Source organism: Setaria italica, chromosome III (assembly GCF_000263155.2).
Source record: "Setaria italica strain Yugu1 chromosome III, Setaria_italica_v2.0, whole genome shotgun sequence".
NCBI classification, from domain to species: domain Eukaryota; kingdom Viridiplantae; phylum Streptophyta; class Magnoliopsida; order Poales; family Poaceae; genus Setaria; species Setaria italica.
In genome coordinates this window covers 41,284,448-41,292,102 of record NC_028452.1, presented here as the reverse complement: position 1 = coordinate 41,292,102, position 7,655 = coordinate 41,284,448, and the positions used below count along the sequence as shown (strand labels likewise).

At 39.8% G+C, this 7,655-nt stretch overlaps 1 pseudogene; it reads left to right on the top strand.

Moving 5' to 3' along the window:
- The first annotated feature begins 1,151 nt into the window (after window positions 1–1,151).
- Window positions 1,152–3,520, top strand: LOC105914011 (annotated as a pseudogene).
- Window positions 3,521–7,655: the final 4,135 nt, after the last annotated feature.

Here is a 7,655-nt window from a genome sequence, read left to right as displayed (position 1 = left end):
CCTGTCCCTCATCGCAGTGGCTCCACCATGGGCACGACCTCCATGCCACGGCCGGCTGGGAGTGCCTCGACGCCGGCTGGGGCTACTCCCCGTGCTGGAGCCATTGCGTAGTGACTGGCCAGGAGCGCCTCGCCGCGCTGCTCTGCCACCACCAGTCAGGATCGGCATGCCGCGATGCGCCCCCGCTAGCTTGGCTCGCCCACCGCGTCGGGTCGGCAGGCCCATCCCTGGGGGTGTGCGATCCGTGCGACTGTACATGGCCTCCATTTTTTAGGAGCCTCCATTTTCCAAGTCTACAACCCATCATGCCAGGCCCATCCCTAGGGGTGTGCGATCCATGCGACTGTACAGGGCCTCCATTTTTTAGGGGCCTCCATTTTCCAGGTCTACAGCCCATCATGCCCACCAAATTTCTGGGCCTAAACTTATTTTTCATAGTCATCCGACTCACAGAAGGAAGGCTGAAGCCCAAAGGCTCCTTTTCCCGTCGCGCGACTGTAGTGTCTATTTGTCTAATTGTTCGCTCGTCTCCCCAACTCCGCGACTTCCAATCGTGCATCTCGTCGTCTCTTTAGTCTAGGGCAAAGTTGTGCTGGCCGCCCAGCCGCTACTACTGCTAATTGGTAATTGTCATCATCGATCGATGAAGTGCACGTCCGCTAGAGGCTTGATGAAGCAGGAGGCGTGGAGCTGTAGAGCTTGACTCCGTGAGGCCTTCTGGTTCCTAGACGGGAGTGCTACGAGACAAGCTCACAAGGTAATATTAATTTTATTTACTTGATCTATTCTACTTCTTGCTTCACGTGGATTAGTGAATCAAAATTTTCTTATGTTTTGTATACATGTGCATGAATTGGTCTAGATTAGTGTTCCAAGAACCAAGATCAAAGCCATGTCTTCTGCAAACTGATCTAGAAAATTTGAATCAGGTCACCAAAAGCGTAAGAAAAAACAAAGGATGGAAGAATTAACTCAATCTCAAAAAGGAGCTATGGATAGATTTATTAGAAAAGAATCGTGAGTGTAATTAGACAATTGATCAGAGTTATCCAATTGATAATAATGCTGATAGTGATCCTATAGATAGGCAAACAGAGACTGAAAATAATTTTGAGATACAGGAAGCTCTTAATGACAAAACAAATGAGCAAATGGATAATAATGGTAATAATTTGGATACTAATCCCGTTGAGAATGTTGATGATTCTTTTCAACCTGATATATTTGATCCTAGGTATTAGGATTCGCTTGATTCTAAACAAATTGACATTTTAGCAGAAAAGGGACCTAAAAGAGACTTATCAATTCAGAAAGGTCCTAGGGATAGATATTCTAGAAGGTTTTCTGCACTATTCTATACTAGAGTACTATCAAATGGAGAGCATTGCAATAGGGATTGGCTTGTTTATTCTAAAGAGCTCAATAGAGTATTTTGCTTCAGTTGTAAATTATTCACAAAAGGGAACTAGAAAGGTTATCTGGCAAATGAGGGGTATAGTGATTGGGCACATCTTGGTACTAGACTTAAAGAGCATGAGACAAGTGTTGATCATGTTTTAAATATGACCGCTTGGTATGAGCTGCGTAGTAGACTACAAAAGGATCAAACTATTGATAAAACTGCTCAATGACAACTTGAGAAAGAAAAGGACCACTGGAGAAAAGTTCTGTTCAGAATTGTTGCCATTGTAAAATTTCTTGCCAAGCATAATCTAGCATTCCGTGGTAGTAACAGCAAACTATATGATGATAGCAATGGGAACTTTTTGGGTTTGGTAGAGATGTTGGCTGAATTTGATCCAGTTATTCAAGAGCATGTTCATCGTATTACACATGATGAAACACATGTTCATTATCTTGGTCCTAGGATTCAGAATGAGTTGATACACATACTTGCTTCTGCTATTAAGTCTAAAATTATTATGAAAATAAAGAGTGCAAAGTATTTCTCTATCATTCTTGATTGTACCCCTAATGCAAGTCACCAAGAACAAATGTCTTTAATTATAAGATATGTGGATACATCTTCCGGTCATGTTTCGATCGAAGAATCCTTTCTAGGATTTTTAGATGTAAACAATACGACTAGACAAGGACTCTTTAATGTGCTACAGAATGAGCTAAAGCAACTTGATCTTAATATTGATGACATGAGAGGATAAGGCTATAATAATGGGGCAAATATGAAAGGATGCAACAAAGGGGTAAAGACAAAAATTTTGGATGTAAATCCTAGAGCTTTCTATTCTGCTTGTGGTTGTCATAGCCTTAATCTGACACTTTGTGACATGGCCAAGAATTGTGGTAGAGCTAAAGATTTTTTGGGATTATCCAGCGCATCTACACAACATTTGCTAATTCCACTAAGAAATGGCATATTCTGAAAGATAACATAACAGGATGGACTGTCAAGTCACTGTCAGCTACACGTTGGGAGAGTCATGTTGAAAGTGTTAAAGCTATTAGATTTCAATGTGCAAATATCTAGGAGGCTCTACTTCAGGTATTCAATATCTTCATACTATACTAATAATGTCGTAATTCATTTGACCATGTCTAAATCTAATGATATGTTGTTTCTTTTAATCTCAGGTATCTGATATTGAAAATGATTTAAAAACAAGGAGTGAGGCTAAGGTCTAGCAAATAATGAACTTGGAGAGTATGAATTTATAGTGGCAATAGTAATTTGGTATGAATTATTATATGCCATTAATTTAGTAAGCAAACAGTTGCAATCAAAGGATATGCTTATTGATGTTGCTATTTAGGAAGTGTAGGGATTGATTGCGTTCTTCAAAGGGTACAGGGAAACTGGTTTCTTAGAGGCATTGGAGATAGCAAAAGGAATTGCACTTGAGATGGATATTGGTATAGAGTTTCATAAGAAACGAGAGATTAAAAGAAAGAGACATTTTGATGAGAACCCAGATGACACAAATGCTTCCACACAGTCTGCAGAGGAATCATTTAGAATCAACATTTTCTAAATATCGTTGATCAAGCTATTTTCTCGCTTACAATGAGATTTGAACAGTATCAAGGTTACCAGAATATTTTTGGTTTCTTATTTACTTCCAACACATTGAAGCCATTGGATAAGAATAGCTTGAAATCTTCTTGTGAAAGTCTTGAGCGGGGCCTTACAAGAGATGGTAAATCTGATATTGATGCTAATGAACTGTATGTGGAGTTAATGTTTCTTCAAGATTTCATTCCAGAAGAAAATATGGATCCTGTTGAGATTCTAAAGTTTCTGAAACGACATGATTATTTTCCCAATGCTATTATTGCATATAGAATTTTCTTGACCATTTCTGTGACTGTTGCATCAGCAGAACGTAGCTTTTCTAAATTGAAGCTACTGAAGTCTTACTTGCGTTCTACAATGACACAAGAAAGACTAAATGATTTGGCCATGATAGCACTTGAGAGTGACATATTGGAGAAGATTGAATATAAGTTTATTATTGAAAATTTCATTTCAAGGAACACCAAAAGAATGATGCTCTTCAGATAAAGATTATGCAACCAAGATTAAATAGGTATGGTCTTAATGTATCATATTTCTATGTAATATATTATACTATATATTATTTTATTACTTTACTTCCCCGTAGGCCTCCTTTTGTAGTTCGGTACAGGGCCTCGGTTTATGCCGGGACGGCCCTGCGGGTCGGCCACCGCTTGCGCTAGGTTGGCAGCAGAGCAGCAGGCGAGCCATGGCACTGGAGCCCCAGCGAGCTCTCCTGGTCCGCCATCACCTCGGCCCACACCGAATCTTTAAGAGAAAAGTTAAGATGAGTATCGAATCTAAGAGAGAGAGAGTGCGGGAGGGGCGGCAGGGAGGGAGATTCGGCCCAGAAGTTCGGCCTGTCTTTTTTTTCCCAGCCCGACTGATTCCTCAACCACCACTGCACTAGCAACGTGCTTGGTACAACAATCATGACCCACTCCACTGCTCAATGCTTTGTGATTAGTTGAACTACAGACCATGTTAATACGAAGTTTTCTTTTTCTCTTTTCTCCTTTCTCCTTTTTGTTTTTTCTTTGTTTTCATTTTTTTTCTTGTCTCATTTTTTTATTTTCCTTTATCTATTCTTTTATTTTTTTTCTTCTCTCTTATTTATTTATTTTCATCCCTTCTCCTTTTTTCATGTTCTCTTTTCCTTTCTCTCCTTCTTTTATTTTCTTTACCATTTTATGGTTACACCCTTTTTTCTCATTCCTTTTTATTTCTTTTTTGTCTCTTATATTTCATTTTCCTATTTATTAGTCTAATTCCTATCTTGCATTATTCTTTTGTTTTATTTATTACTATTGATAATTATATTATTTTCTCTTCTTTTTAGTTTTATTTTTTAATTTATTATTAGTGATTACAATATATCTATTTCATATTATTTTATATTTTAATTTTCCTATGGATACTAAATTGTTTTGTTTATTCTATGAGTTCATGCAATTTGTTCGATGTGCACAACTCTTTTGTTATGTAAGTTTATATAAATTGTTCTAGATTTATAAATTTTTGTTCTATGAGTTTGTATAATTTATTTATACATTTTTATTTTGTAAGTTCATATAATTTATTCGACGTGTATAGTTGATTTGTTCTATAGATTCTTATAATTTGTTCGAAATGTACACATCTTATTTTGTAAACTCGCATAATTTATTCTAAATTTATATATCTTTGTTCTGCAATGCGTACTTATTTGTTGCATGGTATCCATTTTTTATGATGTTCTGTACAATAAATTGTTTGTGATTCTAATTATTTTAGTTCGCAGTGTGCTATTATTTTGTTGTCATGTTTAATTATTTGTTCGCATAAAATAATTATTTGTTTGCCACATTTAATCATTTGTTCGCAATAACTGTAACTAATTATTATGTATTAATTTTTTCAAATATTGTCAAAACATAGTCAAGTGGGATCTTATTTTAAAGATTTTATCGTAAGTGTAATCAGAATTTAATTTGGATATACAGTTTAAGATTTATAGATTTTTTTTGTTTGTAAACTGCTTTGCATGTGAGTGCTATCATCAATTTTGTCATGTTTTGCATGCATGCACCGTATTCTATTTGCTGTGCTAGTTAACCATACTACTCCCCTATTGGTCCATGATATTGATTTAACTATCCCTCAGGCGCACCCGTTCAAATGCTTAAGGTGATGATTTATTTTTTGTCGCTTCTTGCAACGTATAGACGTGCCCGAGAGAGGGCGCCGGCAGGGAGGAGGAGAAAGGGGAGAGAGGGCAGCGGGGAGGAGAGTGGAGGGTTAGGGTTCGGGCTGCACGCGGGGACGGGGGTGTTGGCCGATTGGGTGATGGGAGGGGTGTTCGGAAAACCGCCTTGGGTGGTTTCTGTAAAAATGACAGCACTATCGAAATTTTTCTTCTTCGTGTTGAAATAAATTTTAGTACAAGGACCTATTTGTAAAATATATGCACATGATTATTGTATGAGTTGGACTGGACGTGTTGAATTGGGTTGCGATCCCTATAAAACCGGAGGATGTTTTTGCAAAATAGCTGAAGCCGTGGCTGAACGCCACACGTCCACTTTTTCGCGTGGAATGCGGGCGTGCGAGCAAAACGGAGCTGTCTTTAATCAAGCTGATTAGTGTCCTTTGTCAGCTTTGATCGATCAGTGCATGTGTTGTTGTTTCGCATAGCCGCCCATGCGTGCCCATGATGTCAAACCACGAGCACCATCGAATTTTCTCTTCTTTGTGTCGAAATAAATTTTAGTACAATGGTCTATTTGTAAAATATATGCACGTGGTTATGGGTTGGATGCGTTGAATAGGATTGTGATCCCCGTAGGAAGATGTTTTTTAAAATAGCTGGAGCCGTGGCTGAACACCACGCATCCGCTTTTTCGCGTGGAACGCGGGCGTGCGAGCAAGGGGAGCTGTCGCTGAGCTGCCTAGGCATCGGTGCAGGTGTTGCCCGTGACGTCAGTGTCGTCATCATCATGTCTGCATGCTATTGTGATTTGGTCATACATGGCTGAAATTGATGTGACTTGTGACTTTGCGAGCCATGCATCGTAAAATGTATATCGCGTCAAGTGTTTCAGTGTTTCTGTCTGTTGCCACACGTGTTTGCTTTTGTGAACGTAACTACTATTTTCTCGAACACGCAAGAGAGCTGCGTATCTTTGGTTAAGAGAGAATAAGGTCCAAATTACAGGACATCACCCCACCTTGGACCAGGATGAGGGATGCAAACCATTGGCACTACTCTTACGTATTAAGAAAAACGCACACAAGGACCTGACTAGACTAAATCCCTGTTTTAAACTCTAGATCACCACCCTTTCTAGGTGCAGGGCAGTGAGCCCCTTGGCTCCAGCTACCTACCACAAATGTGCTTCATCTATGAAGGCCTGAAGAGCTCCATGTAGATTTGGAGCAGAACCATCAAAGACACAAGCATTGCGATGTTTCTAGAGGGTCCATAATCCCAGAATGACAAGGGAATTAAAGCTCTTTCGATACTGTTTATGAACTTTCTTCCATGACCTTCTCCACCAATCTGCCAAGGATTTAGCACTGCGGCTAGGCACCAAATCAGACAAGTTTAAGGGATTCAGAATATAGAAATAAAACTGTCGTGCGAATACACAGGTGGTGAGGATGTGTTGAACCGTCTCCTCCTCCTGATCACAAAAGGGGCATTGGTCAGGGTGAGGCAAGCTTCTTTTCTGCAGCCGATTAGATGTCCAACATCGGTTCCTGATTGCCAGCCAAACAAAAGTTTTGCATTTACCAGGCGCCCATGCTTTCCAAAGCCTCTTCCAAGGTTCAAAGGTAACAGACCCAACTAGGAAAGGTCTATAGGCTGCTTTTGTAGTGAAATGGCCCGAAGCTTCAAACCTCCATTGGTGTTGATCTTCCAGAGTGTTTAGCATAACATTTGACAAAGCATCCCAAAGCTGAAGATAATCATGAACTCTATGCCAGCTAAGAGCTCCTCTAATGTCTGATACCCAAGATTGCGCTTGTGCCACAGTTCTAATTTTTCGCACCCTCAAGGGAACACATTTATAAACATCTAGTGCTAACTCTTCCAGGCAGCAGCCATGTAGCCAACGATCTGTCCAAAACAAGGTATTCTCCCCATTACCAATAGAAGTTGCAATTGAAATGGCAAACATGGCCCGACTGTTGGAATGAACTGGTATTTCAAGACCAACCCATGGTCAGTCAGGTTTGATCTTCTCAATCCATAGCCATTGCATTTGTAAAGCCCAACTCATGGATTCAAGATTCTGAATGCCCAAACTTCCCAGATCCATGGGTCTCATGACCTTTTCCCAAGCCACCAAGCAACATCCTCCATTCACATCCTTTCTTCCCTTCCACAAGAAACCCCTTCTAATTTTATCTATGGCCTTAATGAACCATTTAGGGACCTTGATGGCGATCAGCAAATAAATAGGAATTGCAGTGAGGATGAACCGGACTAGCACCGCTCGACCAGATAGATTCATGAGAGAAGCTTTCCACCTTGGGAGCTTGTCAGCTATCTTCTTGACCAAGTCATTAAGTCACACCTTCTCAATTTCCTGTCAGAGATAGGTAGGCCCAAATATGTGGTAGGGAAAGAAGAGGTTGTACATTGCAAGGTGATGTTAAC